Source organism: Mesoplodon bidens (genome assembly GCF_964165515.1).
Source record: "Mesoplodon bidens genome assembly, chromosome: 4".
Taxonomy (NCBI): Eukaryota; Metazoa; Chordata; class Mammalia; order Artiodactyla; family Ziphiidae; genus Mesoplodon; species Mesoplodon bidens.
In genome coordinates, this window is record NC_138160.1 from 126,757,968 (window position 1) to 126,771,288 (window position 13,321).

Genomic DNA, 13,321 nt, shown 5'->3' on the forward strand with positions numbered 1-13,321 from the left:
TCTCATGCCAAGAAGGACCTTTCTTAGGCATAGTATCTCATGTTGGTGCACAGATTGGAAACCTATTGAGGTCACATGTGAGTAACTAAGAAGGGTAGGAGGGAGAACTCTCAGTAAAAACTCTCTACTTTTTATTTAAAGTCCATATGTTATCAAGATCATAGATATTGGAGATCATCTAAAGCATTAGGTCATCATCAAAGGTTTGGTGACAAATTTCCAACAGGCCTGGTCTGGATATCTTGGGAAAGTGGTCTCATCAAATGTTGTCTGCTTCAATTCAAGGAAATCTTTACTTTCAGGTTGCCAGATGACATGCAAGTCTAGTCAGGCTTCAGTGCTTTCTTAAGGTGTGAATCCAAGAGTCTATTCCCTGGAATTTGGAGGCATGAGGGTTGTTAGCAGGACCTGATAAGGGCCTTTCCAGTGAGGTTGAAGAGAGTCTTTCTGGAGATGTTTTTTCCAATAGGTGAAATCTCCAGGTTGCAAGGTGTGATACTTAAGGTCTTTATCTCCTGAAGAGTGCACTCTGAAAAGAATGCTCTACTAGAACATGATTATTTTTAATAGAAGAAATTAGACATTTGCAACAGTGGAGTATCTCTCCTTTTATCAGTTGTAGGTCACAAGAGGCAGGGACCAAGTGCATTGGATGTCCTGTGACTATCTCAAAGGGCGAAAGCTTATGAGTTCCAAAAGAGGCGGGTCTAAGATTTAGAAGGACCAGTGGCAATGCTTTTGGTCAAGGTATTTGGAGGGCCTTTACAAATTTTGCCTGCTGAGTCTTAATAATGACATTATTGTGTTCAGCTAAACCAGAGGATTGAGGGCACAGTGGAAGTGTAAAACCGGTCAAATGATGTTGACTTGTTGAATACATGACGAGTAAAATAGGTTCCTTGAACACTATAGAGTTTAAGAGGAGTTCTTCAGGTAAGGATAATCTTTTCCAAAAGGACTTTAACCACAGAAGAGGCAGTAGTCTATTTGCAAGGGAAGGCTTCAGTCCAGTGTGAAAGCATACAGACCATGACTAAAACATATTTATATCTGTGAAATGGAGGAAGTTGTATGAAATCCATTTGCCAGACCATCAATGGTCCATTAGGCGGTTTAGCATGTCAGGGAGCAGTACCAACATGCTTCCCTGGGTGGTACTTTGGACAAGTGGGACAAGTAAGGAAGGCACTTTTTGTGGCTTTGTTCATGTTTCCCTACCAATATTGATTCATGAATGCTATTATTTTGTCAGTAGACCAATGGTTTAATGCATGTCAAATGGTTAGAAGTGGTAATTTTAGAGTCTCCAGCAGGATTGAATTGTTATTTGGCCCAAACCAGAGCTTTTTCTTTGTATCAAACCAAAAGTTGTTGAATTTCCAATCTTGATTTTTTCTTTTCTGAGGCCAAGTTTTGGGCTTCTCTAGTCAATTTTTCTAAGTTATCATTTGGGGAAATATCCCTCTGGACCATTGCAGAGTTTTGGCTGCTGTTGGTCCCTTTAAAGTCAGCATTCTTTGCAGAAACATCAGCTAGGTGATTTCCTTTAGCTTCCAGAGATCCAAATTTAGAATGCCTTGGAATCTTCATAATAGCAAAAGTGGCAGGTAAAAGTATTGTATCTAAAAATTCTTGAACATAGGGGCCATTTAAAATTTTATTTCTGTTGGAAGTAAGGAAGCCATATTGTTCTCACAACATTCCCAAACCATGAGCTTTCAAAAGCATACCTACTGTAAGTAAAATATTGGCAGTTTTGCCCTTAACTAAAGTGAAAGCCCATGTAAAAGCATATAATTCAACCTGCTGGGCTGAAGTAGCCATAGGTAAAGATGCTGTCTCAACAATATCAAAAGGAGTGGCAATAGCATATTAATTATCATTGTCATATTTTTAAATAACAACCATCAGTAAATCATGAGAAGTCAGTGTTACCAAAAGGTATTTCCTGCAGATCATCATTAAGAGTAAGGAAGTGATCCATCAGCATTAAGCAGTTGTGAGGGACTTTGGTGGTGACAGAGGGGAGAAGAGTAGCAGGGTTAATGTTATTACAATGTTATTATTAAAAGAGTTATGTGAGCATCAGTTTGAAAAAAGGACTTCATAGGAGGTGAGGTGACTGGTTGTGAAATATTGAGTGTGATGGGAGTTTAGGAGCCTTCTACTGCATGAGGTACAAAAATGGTTAAAGGAGATCACACAAAGATTTTCTCAGTGGTCTTAACCAAAAGGGGAGTGGCAGTGATGGCTCTAGGGCAAGGGGGTTATCTCCATCCCACAGGGTCCAGTTGTTTGTTATGGGTTGATAGTGGTCCCCGTGTTTTTGATGAGTATCCCAAGGGCATTCCAATTCTTTTTATTTATATATAAAAAGGAAAAAGGTAATCTGATAATTGGCATGCTCAAGGGCAGGTGGGTTCACCAAACTCTTCTTTAAAGCCTTAAAGGTGATGTCACTGGTTCTTTCCATAAAATTGTGTTGGCATTGTTATTCTTTAGTAAAACACACAGAGGTTTGGCCATAAGAGAGAAATTTGGAATCCAGTTCCAGCAATAACCAACGAGCCTGAGAAAACTTCACAGTTGGTGCTTAGTTTGGGGGTTTGGGAGACTTAGGACACCATGCTATTTGGATCTAGGTGAAGTCCTTGTTCTGATAGCAGATGCCATAAATATAAAACCTAGGTTTGGGCAAACTGCAACTATTTCTTGGTGATCTTATGTCCTTTTAAGGCTAAAAGCTTTACAAAGTGGATACTGTCTCTGTGAGAAGGCTTGAGAATGAGAGTGAAGAAGTAAATCATCCACATATTACAAAAAGTAGAACCTCTAGGGAACTTTATTTCATCCAGATCAGCCTTCAGGATTTGTGAGAAATAAGGACTCTCAGTAAAACCCTGAGGTGTTACTGTCCAGGTGAATTGTTTTTCTCCCCAAGTGAAGGCAAAAAGGTATTGGCTACCTTCATCAACTGGAATACTAAAGAATGCACTGCATACATCAATTATAGTAAGGAATGTTCTTCCAGTGGGAATGGACGTTAATAACATATGAAGGTTAGGAACAACAGGGTATAGAGGGATAACAATGATGTTTATGGCTCAGAGGTCCTGAACAAACCTGCACTCCTGGCCCTTAGGTTTTCTCACTGTTGTGGGAGTATTACAGGGACTAGTACCAAGGATAATAAGGTCTTGAGCCTTATAATCTTCTACTATGGGCTTTATGCTTTGAAGGGCTTCTTAACTCATAGGACATTGTTTAATTCTGGGGAGAGCTTTTGAGAGATCTATCTGAATCTTGATGGGAGATGTGCTATGAATTTTGCCAATATCAGTTAGAGATTTTGCCCATAAGAAAGGTAGTTGTTGATTCAATAGAGATACGTGGTCAGTGTTTCCAGAATGAGCTCTAGTATAGTCAGAAATGGAGAAAATAAAGATGTAAAAGCATCATTTAATTCATCTGGTTGGATGCTTTGATTTTTTACTGTCAAATTCTAGACTTATTTTCCCTGTGTGGGAGAAAGAAATTCCAGCATTGATATTTCTCTAAGAAGTCTTTGCCTATAAATGGATAAGGGCAGCAGGACTGAAGAGAGAAGGGTATGTATCTCTCAAGGGGCCTAAACAAAAGACAACAGGTTCACGGACAGGAACCTCTTAAGGTTCATTAGAGATCCTCTGTATTTGAGTTATTTTAGTACTCCAAGGCAGGGGCTGCTTTATTATAGTGGGATTGAGCACCAAGAGTGTGGCTTTGGTGTCAATTAGAACTGGAAGAGATTCATCTGTAATCTGGAAAAATGTTTCTCCAAGCTGATGAATAGAAGGGAATGGGGAAAGCCCTGTCATTTAAAACTAGGAGGATGTTAGAAAGGCTGAAGGCACCTGAAGTGCTTAAACTTGTAACAATCTTTTTTTCCATTGTTCTGGCTCTTTGCAATAATAGCAGAAACCAAGATGGTTTTGATATTTTTTAGGGACCTTCATTTGCTGAAGTTGAAGATTAAGAATTTTATCTGTCCTGATGGATGCATAAAGAAGGTGTGGTATATATATACACTCATGCATATATAATATATATACATATACAATATGTATATATAATTTATAATACAATATATGTAATAATACATATAATATGTATAATATATATAATGAAATACTACTCAGCCATAAAAAAGAATGAAATACTGTCATTTGCAGCAACATGGATGAACCTAGAGATTATCATACTAAGTGAAGTAAGGCAGACAGAGAAAGACAAATACCATATGATATCACTTATATGTGGAATCCAAAATATGATACAAACAACTTATTTACAAAACAGAAACAGACTCACAGACATAGAAAACAAACTTATGGTTACCAAAGGGGAAAAGGGGCAATAAATTAGGAGTTTGGGATTAGTAGATATAAACTACTCTATATAAAATAGATAAACAAGTTCCTGCCGTATAGCACAGGGAACTATGTTTGATAACTTGTAATAACCTATAATGAAAAAGAATATATATATATATATATATATATACATATATGTATAACTTAATCACTTTGCTCTATGCTAGAAACTGACACAACATTGTAAATCAGCTATACTTCAGTTTTTAAAAAATCCTAAAAAAAAAAAAAAGAGAATTTTAGCTGTCTTCCTTTGAGGTGATTCATCCACAGTGAGAGAGAGCTGGTTTGTCAGATTAACTAAATCTGGAGTGGACATAGTTTCCCATTACATCCTGGTTCTTTTTACTAGAAGGGCAAGGTCCTGGTTCAGCCCATGAATAACCCATTTTGACATAAAGTTAAAAGCTGCGTGGGTGGAATCAACATCTGAAGGAAGACCAGGATTTTCTTTAAAAATAATCTGAAGTTGATTGTAATAGTCATGACAAGATTCATCAGAATTTATGTGCAAGCCTGAATTTTGTTCCAATCAGTAGGCTTTGGAAATGCCCTAAAAATTGGATGAAGTCTCCCACCCATTGCCTGAGCCTAATCGTATAATAAGTTAGCAGGCTGGTCTCCCAGTTGTAATTTTAGAGACTTTTCAGAATGTTCCCAATTAGTGATTTTCATCCAGTGCTGGGCTGGCCTTCATTGACAAGCATATGAACTAGCTAACATAAGTCAGAAACTAGGTTGATAGGTCTGAATGACTGCATTAAATTCCTCAGCAAATCGGCGAGAATCTTCAGTTGCTTTGGGAAAATCTTTGACTGTGGCTCACAGTTTAGCTTTAGTCCAGGAAATATAAGAAATTAAGGGTTAGTCTCTGGATCCTCAGAAAGCTTAATTTTAAAGGGACACATTCTGATAAGTTCAGAGGCAAAGGAAGTGAGGTCAGTTTCTGAGAAAAAAAGGAAGTTCAGTGAGAGAATTTGATGGGGGAACTGAGGGTATAGAGCTGTAGGTGGCCTAGAAAGAAAGGAGGAGGATGGCGCCAGAGGCAGGGCTTGGGCACAAGGAATGGAGGGTGAGACACGATGGCCCTGGAGAAAGAACCAGGGACGAAGGAGCCAAGGAGGAAGGGCCTGTGGCTTTTGGGGCCATTTTCACTTTCTTTAATCCTTTATTTGCATCAGTTAATCTTAAAATCTTATTTTGCAGAAAGGCAATTTTAGGCTCCTGATAAAGTTTGGAATCCTCAAAATACAAATCGAAATAGACATTCTATTTAGTTTGAGACATTTTAGAGCTATGGTAGTCCAGTTTATTTTTAAGAAGAGTAAGTTTGAGGATTTCAAAATTCCTCTTAATGGCCACTGATATTTTAAATTGCCTTTGGTTATGTTGGCTTCTTTAGTTGGAAATGCACTTGAGGAAAGACTGTGGTTTTTAAACATAAAATCAGCTCAAATCCCTGTAGGGGAGTGCCCTCAAAATACTTAGATAACTGCGGTCGCATTCTCATAACTTTTTCTCTAGAGTAACGGGATAATTTTCAAACCACCTAAACAGTTTTCAGCTCAAACAGCTTATAGCTCGAACAGTTCAAATATCTCTAACAACCTGTAGGCCTAATACCAGCCATTTCTAAGAGAACAGTCTGGTCCTAGAGGAACCTAGCTGAAGCCTTCTCAGCTCAGTTCCCATAGAACAGCCCTCATTCCAAAAAAAAAAAAAAAAAAAAAAAGGCCAAAGGCTGAACCAGTCCCAACTTGAACAATCTGATTTCAAATCAGATCGAAGTGCCAAATGAACACTCGCACTTAGAACAAGGCCTTAACTAGAAAAGTTGAAACCTTAAAACAGATCTCAAACAAACCCTAGAGAACTTCAAGATCCAAAGAGGGGGGAAGCTTGGATCCAGGAGAAAGACATACCTTTAAACTCCATGGTCAGGGAGAAAAGCAGTGAGCAACAATGGGCTCAGTGTGGGTACTGCACCTGTTTCTCACCAGCTCTGGAGTCATTGGGGGGTCTCCTCTAAATTCCTGTATGTGCCACCAAAATGTTGACCTAAAATAAACAGACTGCCAGCTATTTCTCCAGTAAAAATGGGCTTATTTGGGATTAGAATTGCAGTTTGGGGCCTGCAACCATGGCTAGCCAGCCACATGCAAGTCCCTACACAGCAAGGAGAGAAGAACTCTTTTATAGAGGGGAAAAGGAAGTTGGGAGGGCTGTAGTAAACAAAGAGTCCATGGATTTTCATTGACTGAGTTGTTGCCAGGAAAGAAGAAGAGTCTTTTTACTTTGTGTTGGTCTCTGCTATTGTTGCAGGGCATGAGAGCTCCCCGTTCTGGTCTCCCAACTCCATTTAACTGAGGTTTTAGTTTATTAATTTTTGACACCTTTGACACCTAAAAGTTTTTAATTTTGATGAAGACTAATTTAATGTTTTTTTTGTGGCTTATGCCTCCAATTCTAACTTTTGAGGGGAGGTGACTTTGCTTAGTTCAATCATAGGGGAAGCTACGATGCTCAGGTGTGTGGGATTCCATTCATTGATAAGTGGTGGCAGAAGCACTTAGGAGAGAAGGTTAACTGATGAACTCAGTGTTACACAGCTAGTAAAGAGCAGAGTTGAGACTTATACCTGATGTTAAAACCAGTAATCTTACCTTAAAAATCTCTCCAAATGACCTTTGGTTATCTAAGCTAATAAAGGAACTGAATGTGAAAAAATAAATAAAACCAGTAATCTTTACTTCTCTAATTATGCAGAGAAGAAATTATTATGGTGAACTCAAGATGATCAACTTTCTCTCAAAGAGTGGGTAGCATTTTGATAAAGAGGAGGAAGGAAGAACTTTTCTTTGTAAGGGATTCTTGTTTGTAGAAGACTTATTCGAATAGAGCAGATCAGTATGAAAAAGGAATGACAAACCCTGTCACTACCTCAACTTCTTTGTTCCATGCATTTCACCCTGATGCCTTGGGCCTTATTAGATGTCCCCAATACTTAGCAGGGTTGCTGTTATCACTAATTATGGACACAAGAGGGTGCTAAAATATCTCTCTTCTGGTTCTTTAGGCCCAGATGTAGAACGTTCTCTTTCCTTTAATGCTCGTTCCATTTTCAGAAAAGAACTTTGATTACAAAACTCAGGAAAAACTTAATAGAAATAATGAAAATACAGCATACTATCAAATGTTTAGATTTCAAGGTTAACTGAAGTATAGTTCCAGTGTCGCTGATGATTTTGTACAATTTTAGATGAATGTAATAGAATTTCAAAGCTAGAAAGAACATTTGAGATTATCTTCCCTTTTTTCCATCCTGCTCCCCGCCTGTCCCCCTTCCTTCCTTCCTTCGTCCTTCCAGGGACACTTTGTTAAACAGAATCTTTTCAGTTTGGAAAAAATAAGCAAAATATAAGCAGACTGTTCTTCTTGAAATGGAGGTAGGATGCTGAAGCCCAGTCTCTGATCTTACCTTTGCCACCATGGCAGGCCCAGAGGCATGTCTGTTAACCCCAAGGTGCCACATAAAAGAGTTTGGAAAATCATTGCTGAAAGTCAGGTGGTTGGCAAACTGCATTCTTGAATCAAATCCTGCCCCCTGCCTGTTTTTGCACAGCCTGTGAGCTAGTTTTTACATTTTTTAATAACAGGCAAAAAGTCAAAAGAAGAATATTTTATAATGCATGAAAATTATATGAAATTCAGTTTCAGTGTCCATAAATAAAGTTTTATTGGAACACAGTGATGTTCATTCATATATATATTGCCCAAGGCTGTTTTTAATGCAATAATTTCAGAGTCGAGTAGTTGCAATGGACGCTATATCTCAGTTTCTTTAATAGATGTAAAATGATATAAGGTAATAATTATAATAAAGTATTGTTAGATTTGTAACAGATATGATATAATATGTATAACATAATAGCACAAAAAGGGGAAAGAGGGAATAGAGCTATATAGGAGTAACATTTCTATCTCACTTTGATTACATTAGTATAAATCTGAAGTAAGTTGTGATAAATTAAAATGTATATAGTAAGCCCTAGAGCAACCACTAAACAAACAACAAAAGAAACCCTAAAAATGGTAAAAAAAAAAAATCATAAAGGAACTAAAATGTTACATTACCAAATATTTACTTAATGCAAAAGAAAGCAGTAAAGTAAGAATGTAGGAACAAAAGGATATAAACAAATAGAAAAAAAATTCATATAAATTCAACTATATCAATAATAACATTAAATGTGAATGGATTAAACAATCCAGTCAAAAGGCAGAGATGTCAGACTGGATTAGAAAACAAGATCCAACTACATTCTGTCTACAGGAGACACCTTTAGATTCAAAGATATGAATAGGTTAAAAGTAAAAGGATGGAAAAAGATGTAATATGCAAACAGCAACCATAAAAGCTGGAGTGGCTATACTAATATCAGACAAAATAGTCTTTAGGACAGAGTACATATGGACTGCAAAGCCTGAAGTGTTTACTATCTGGTCCTTTACAGAAAAAATTTGCTAACTCCTGTTTTAGATGCTTATGATGACTCACTGGGATACAGGAAAATATATTAAAGTTTAGATTACATTTTAGAAGTCTAATTATTTAGAACCTTTTTATGTTATGTTTTATACTATATATTATACATTGGGGTTGAATGTATATTCTTTATAAATAAATAAAATAGACATAATTTCACGTGCATGTGCAGAAATGTTTTTCTGATCAAAGTGTGTAATCAAGTACTTTTGGAAACCACTCTAGTCTAACTGTATTGTTTTACTTGTGGGAAAAATAAAATCCAGAGTGATGAAATGATTGTTCAAGATCCCAGAGCAAGTTATTGGCAGATAAGCTACAGGTTCCTTGCCTCTTTCACTGCCCACCCCATCTTTTGCTGTCCTCCAGCTTGGGGTTTCTGAAGTAAGGCTCACCTGTGGTGACTTCAGATTCTCTCTAGCACTAGACCTACTACTATGTAATACATTCACAAGCCTTTTTCCTAGTCTTTTTATGAACCTTGGTATGTGCTGGACATGTGAGTGCTCTTTGGGCTCAAGCAAGAGGTTGAGGCATACCCTAAATTCATCCCAAATGTCTTCCCTGAGCTTGTATGTATCTCATAGACAGATGAAGTAGAAATATGCACACATACTGCATCGTACAAATATCCTTTGCTTTAGGAATGTGGTGTCAGGAACAAGATCAAAAAAGTTTCTGTAGTTGACTTTGGACTTCACTAGTTGGGATGATGCAGCTTATTTAGGAAAGTCACAAGTCAAGAGGGACACACACACAAAAAATTGTGCACATTCTAAAGGAGGTCCAGGATAATGAAAAATAAGAGACACCATGTCTGTGAAAAAGAGTAGAAGAAACTGGTGGTAACTTAGCTCAAAGATGACTCAGGTGCCCAAATAATTATCTTCAAGTATCTTAATGACTGTCCTGGAAAATGAGGAACTTAGCTGTTTCATAAGCCCAGATCTAGGACCTATGGTAGAATTTGCTGGGATTTGGCTTGGGTTCACTAGCTAGAGATGTCCAATGATGAACTGGGTGTCATATAGACTTTGACATCAGAGAGAAGTGAGAATAATTCCTGGCTTCATCTCTTATTGCCTGTTTGACCCTGGGGATTATGGTTATAGAGAAGAATAATATATTGCAATATTGTATGTATAACCCTCTTTTTTCCCCTCTCCTACATGTCCTTGAACCTCATGCAGCCAACTGCCAGTTTATACTGTCAGGATTTTGAAATTCAAGGCTAAGAGAATAGTTTGAGAAAAGGAATTTTGAGTCTGGCTTTTAGAATCTAAGGCCAGAATGTCTGGAAGGAAGTAGAACACAAAGTATATGCTGAAATAGTAGGTTTGGAAATATGAAGTAGGAGTCACATGGCACTGCCCACTAAGACCAAATAAAAATTCCATGGGCTGGAAGTTAATGTGTGGAGGAAAGACAATGTTGAGGGAGGAGATTGGTGGAGCCTAGCCTGCCTGGGACTCAACATACCTAAGGGAACCAGGGGGAGAGCTGTGGAACTGGCACTAAGACTCATCAACTACCAATAGAGAGACACCATCTATCACAAGGTGGGAGTCAGATCATTAATGGATATCATGGGATCACATTAGGCATTTGGACCAGTGTCATAAATCATCAATGCCATATAGCTGTCCTCATTACATCTCGTAAAGACCTCCTAATGAAACACTAGCAGAGTGCTGGTCATTGTCCTATGAGAGTTGCAGCTCTTTGGGACCAAAACTTTGCTCAGCTCTATTTTACTTTCCCTGTGTGGAAGCAACTCTTATTCACTAGGTATATTCTAAGGTGTTGCTTTGATGACAGGATGTCTCCTGAACCCTGTAGGAGGAGAGATCGTGTGGAAGGGAATCCTCATGTCGGTACCTTGGTAGGAATGAATAGAACTGGTTTGAGATCCTGTCTGCTCCAACCCAGTTGCATTAAAAACAGCAATTCCAGTTACATGTTAACCATACTTTTGACTTTCCATGTGGTTACAATTAACTTTCCTAGATCTTTTTTGCTGTTGTTGTAAATTATAACATTAATAATTATTTTATAAGGTTGCTCTGAAGTTAAATGAGATAATGCATAAAAATATTAGCACACTGTTTGTCTTAGGATGCGTTCAATAAATGGAAGCTGTTAGTATTATTCAAGAGGTGATGAGATCATAATCCCTTTAAGTGTTCTTATGAAACTGAGTGACCACTTGGTGTTTATGTGGTAAGGACATTAACACTTCTGAATGTGATAGTGGTCTCAGAGACCCATTTGTCAGTTTAGATCCAGTGTTTTTCTACCTGCTGTGCATGGGCTAGTACAGACTGACTGTATAGCATAGCCTTGGATAGTGTTAAAATATACATAAGTCTGGGCCCAAATCCAGATAATTTGATTTAGTAGATTTAGAGAAAGGCTCAAGATTCTGTGTTATTAACAAGCTGTTTCCTTCTGGAGGCTCTAGGAGAGAATCCATTTCCTTGCCTTCTTCAGGTTTTAGAGGCTACCCACATTCTTTGGTTCACTGCCCTACATCACTCCAACTTCTCCATGCATTGACAAAGCTCCCTTTCTGACTCTGACCCTCCTACCTCCTTGTTATAAGGACTCTTATAATTACATTGAATCCTCCAGGATATTGCAGGGTTATCTTTCCATCTCAAGATTCTAAACTTAATCACATCTGCAAAGTCTCTTTTGCCGTGTAAAGCAACATATTCACAGATTCTAGGGATTAGGATGTAGATATGTTTGGGGGGTCATTATTCTGAAAATCATAGAGGATAACGTTTTTTTGGACTGTCAGCTACATGAGAAACCCCTAGATGACTTCATTCATTCCCACCTAGTAAGTCCATGTGTTGGGGGATTTTTCTTCTACACTACCACCCCTCTAAGTGTCTATTTCTTTGGTATACAAGTGTCCCAGAAGACTGATTTAGACTTGACAATTCTATATTTAGATACACCCTAAAGGTATGCAAAATTCCAATATAAATGTGGAAACTACTATAGAGCAGCAGAATATCTTTACTTCTTTAGAGTGTTGGTTCCCACAATGGACAGAAATGCTTTGAGTTCACTCTGGGGAAAACTGGTCTCTGAAATCTTACTGCAGAATTGGAACGCAGCCATGGAAGACCTTATGTGGCTAAAAGAGACTATAGATAATAATTCTGTGAGTTTGCCACTCTAGTCTCTTCAGCAGCAAACATGCTCATTCATTGGTCTCTGTATGTTTTCTTCAATCACCCCAAAGGACGTGATAACATTATTGATCTCTTTCTCTACCAGCCACAGTACCTTAATGTAATTCAGATGATGTGTCCACATATTCTCCACTATTTGACCACAGCAGTCATAACAAACAAAGATGTTTGAAAAGGCTGGCAGGTGCTAAATGATCTGGTCAAAGTTGTTCAACAGGAGTCTTACACATATAAAAAACCCGTTACAGAGTTTGTTGAGTGCTTATATGTTAATTTTGACTTTTATGGGGCTCAGAAAAAGCTGAAGGACTATGAATCAGTGCTAGTGAATGATTTCTTCTTGGTGGCTTGTCCGGAGGAGTCCATTGAAAATACCCGTCTCTTTGTATTTGAGACTTTTTTTTGCATTCATCAGTGTATCAGCATTAACATGTTGGCAGATAAACTGATCATGACTCCAGAAGAAGCTGAAAGGTGGATTGTAAATTTGATTACAAATGCAAGACTGGATGCCAAGATTGATTCTAAATTAGGTCATGTGGTTATGGGTGACAGTGTAGTCTCATCTTATCAGCAAGTGATTGAAAAGGCCAAAAGCCTTTCATTTAGAAGCCAGATGTTGGTCATGAATATTGAGAAGAAACATAATCAGAATAGTAGGTCAGAGGCTCCTAACTGGGCAACTCAGGACTTTGGCTTCTACTGAAGAACTGTACAGAAAAAATTTAAAAAACTATAAAAGAAAGGTGAAATAATAAAACCATTATGTAAATGTGAAACATTTTGGAAACAATTAACATAATGAGTATAAATTTTGGAGAATTTGAATAAAATTTAGACTGTTTTTCATTAAAACAAAATACTTGACAATTCTAGGGTATGCTGGATGGGAACAGAACAATCTTAAGGGTCAAGGTATAAATGGCTATCACTCCTGCTTGATGATCAGTGTGCCAGATGGTAACTTCTGTCAAAGGAAGGAACTCATCATAGCTTCTCAGTCCAGGCAGCATATAAGACTTCATGTTTGAAGGCAGTAGCTTCTGTCCCTGGGCCCTAGCTACATATGATCATGCTCAGATGGACACTGGCCATTTCCTGGATATTGACTCAGTACTGTTCCTATGGTCCCTCTGGCGACGTCTCCTCATTCTTTG

General features: G+C 37.9%; 1 pseudogene across 1 annotated transcript; it reads left to right on the plus strand.

Moving 5' to 3' along the window:
* The first annotated feature begins 878 nt into the window (after positions 1 to 878).
* Positions 879 to 12,957, plus strand: LOC308616371 (eukaryotic translation initiation factor 3 subunit E-like; annotated as a pseudogene). Its single transcript has 3 exons — positions 879 to 933; positions 10,777 to 10,840; positions 11,932 to 12,957. The product of its transcript is annotated as a eukaryotic translation initiation factor 3 subunit E-like (transcript).
* Positions 12,958 to 13,321: the final 364 nt, after the last annotated feature.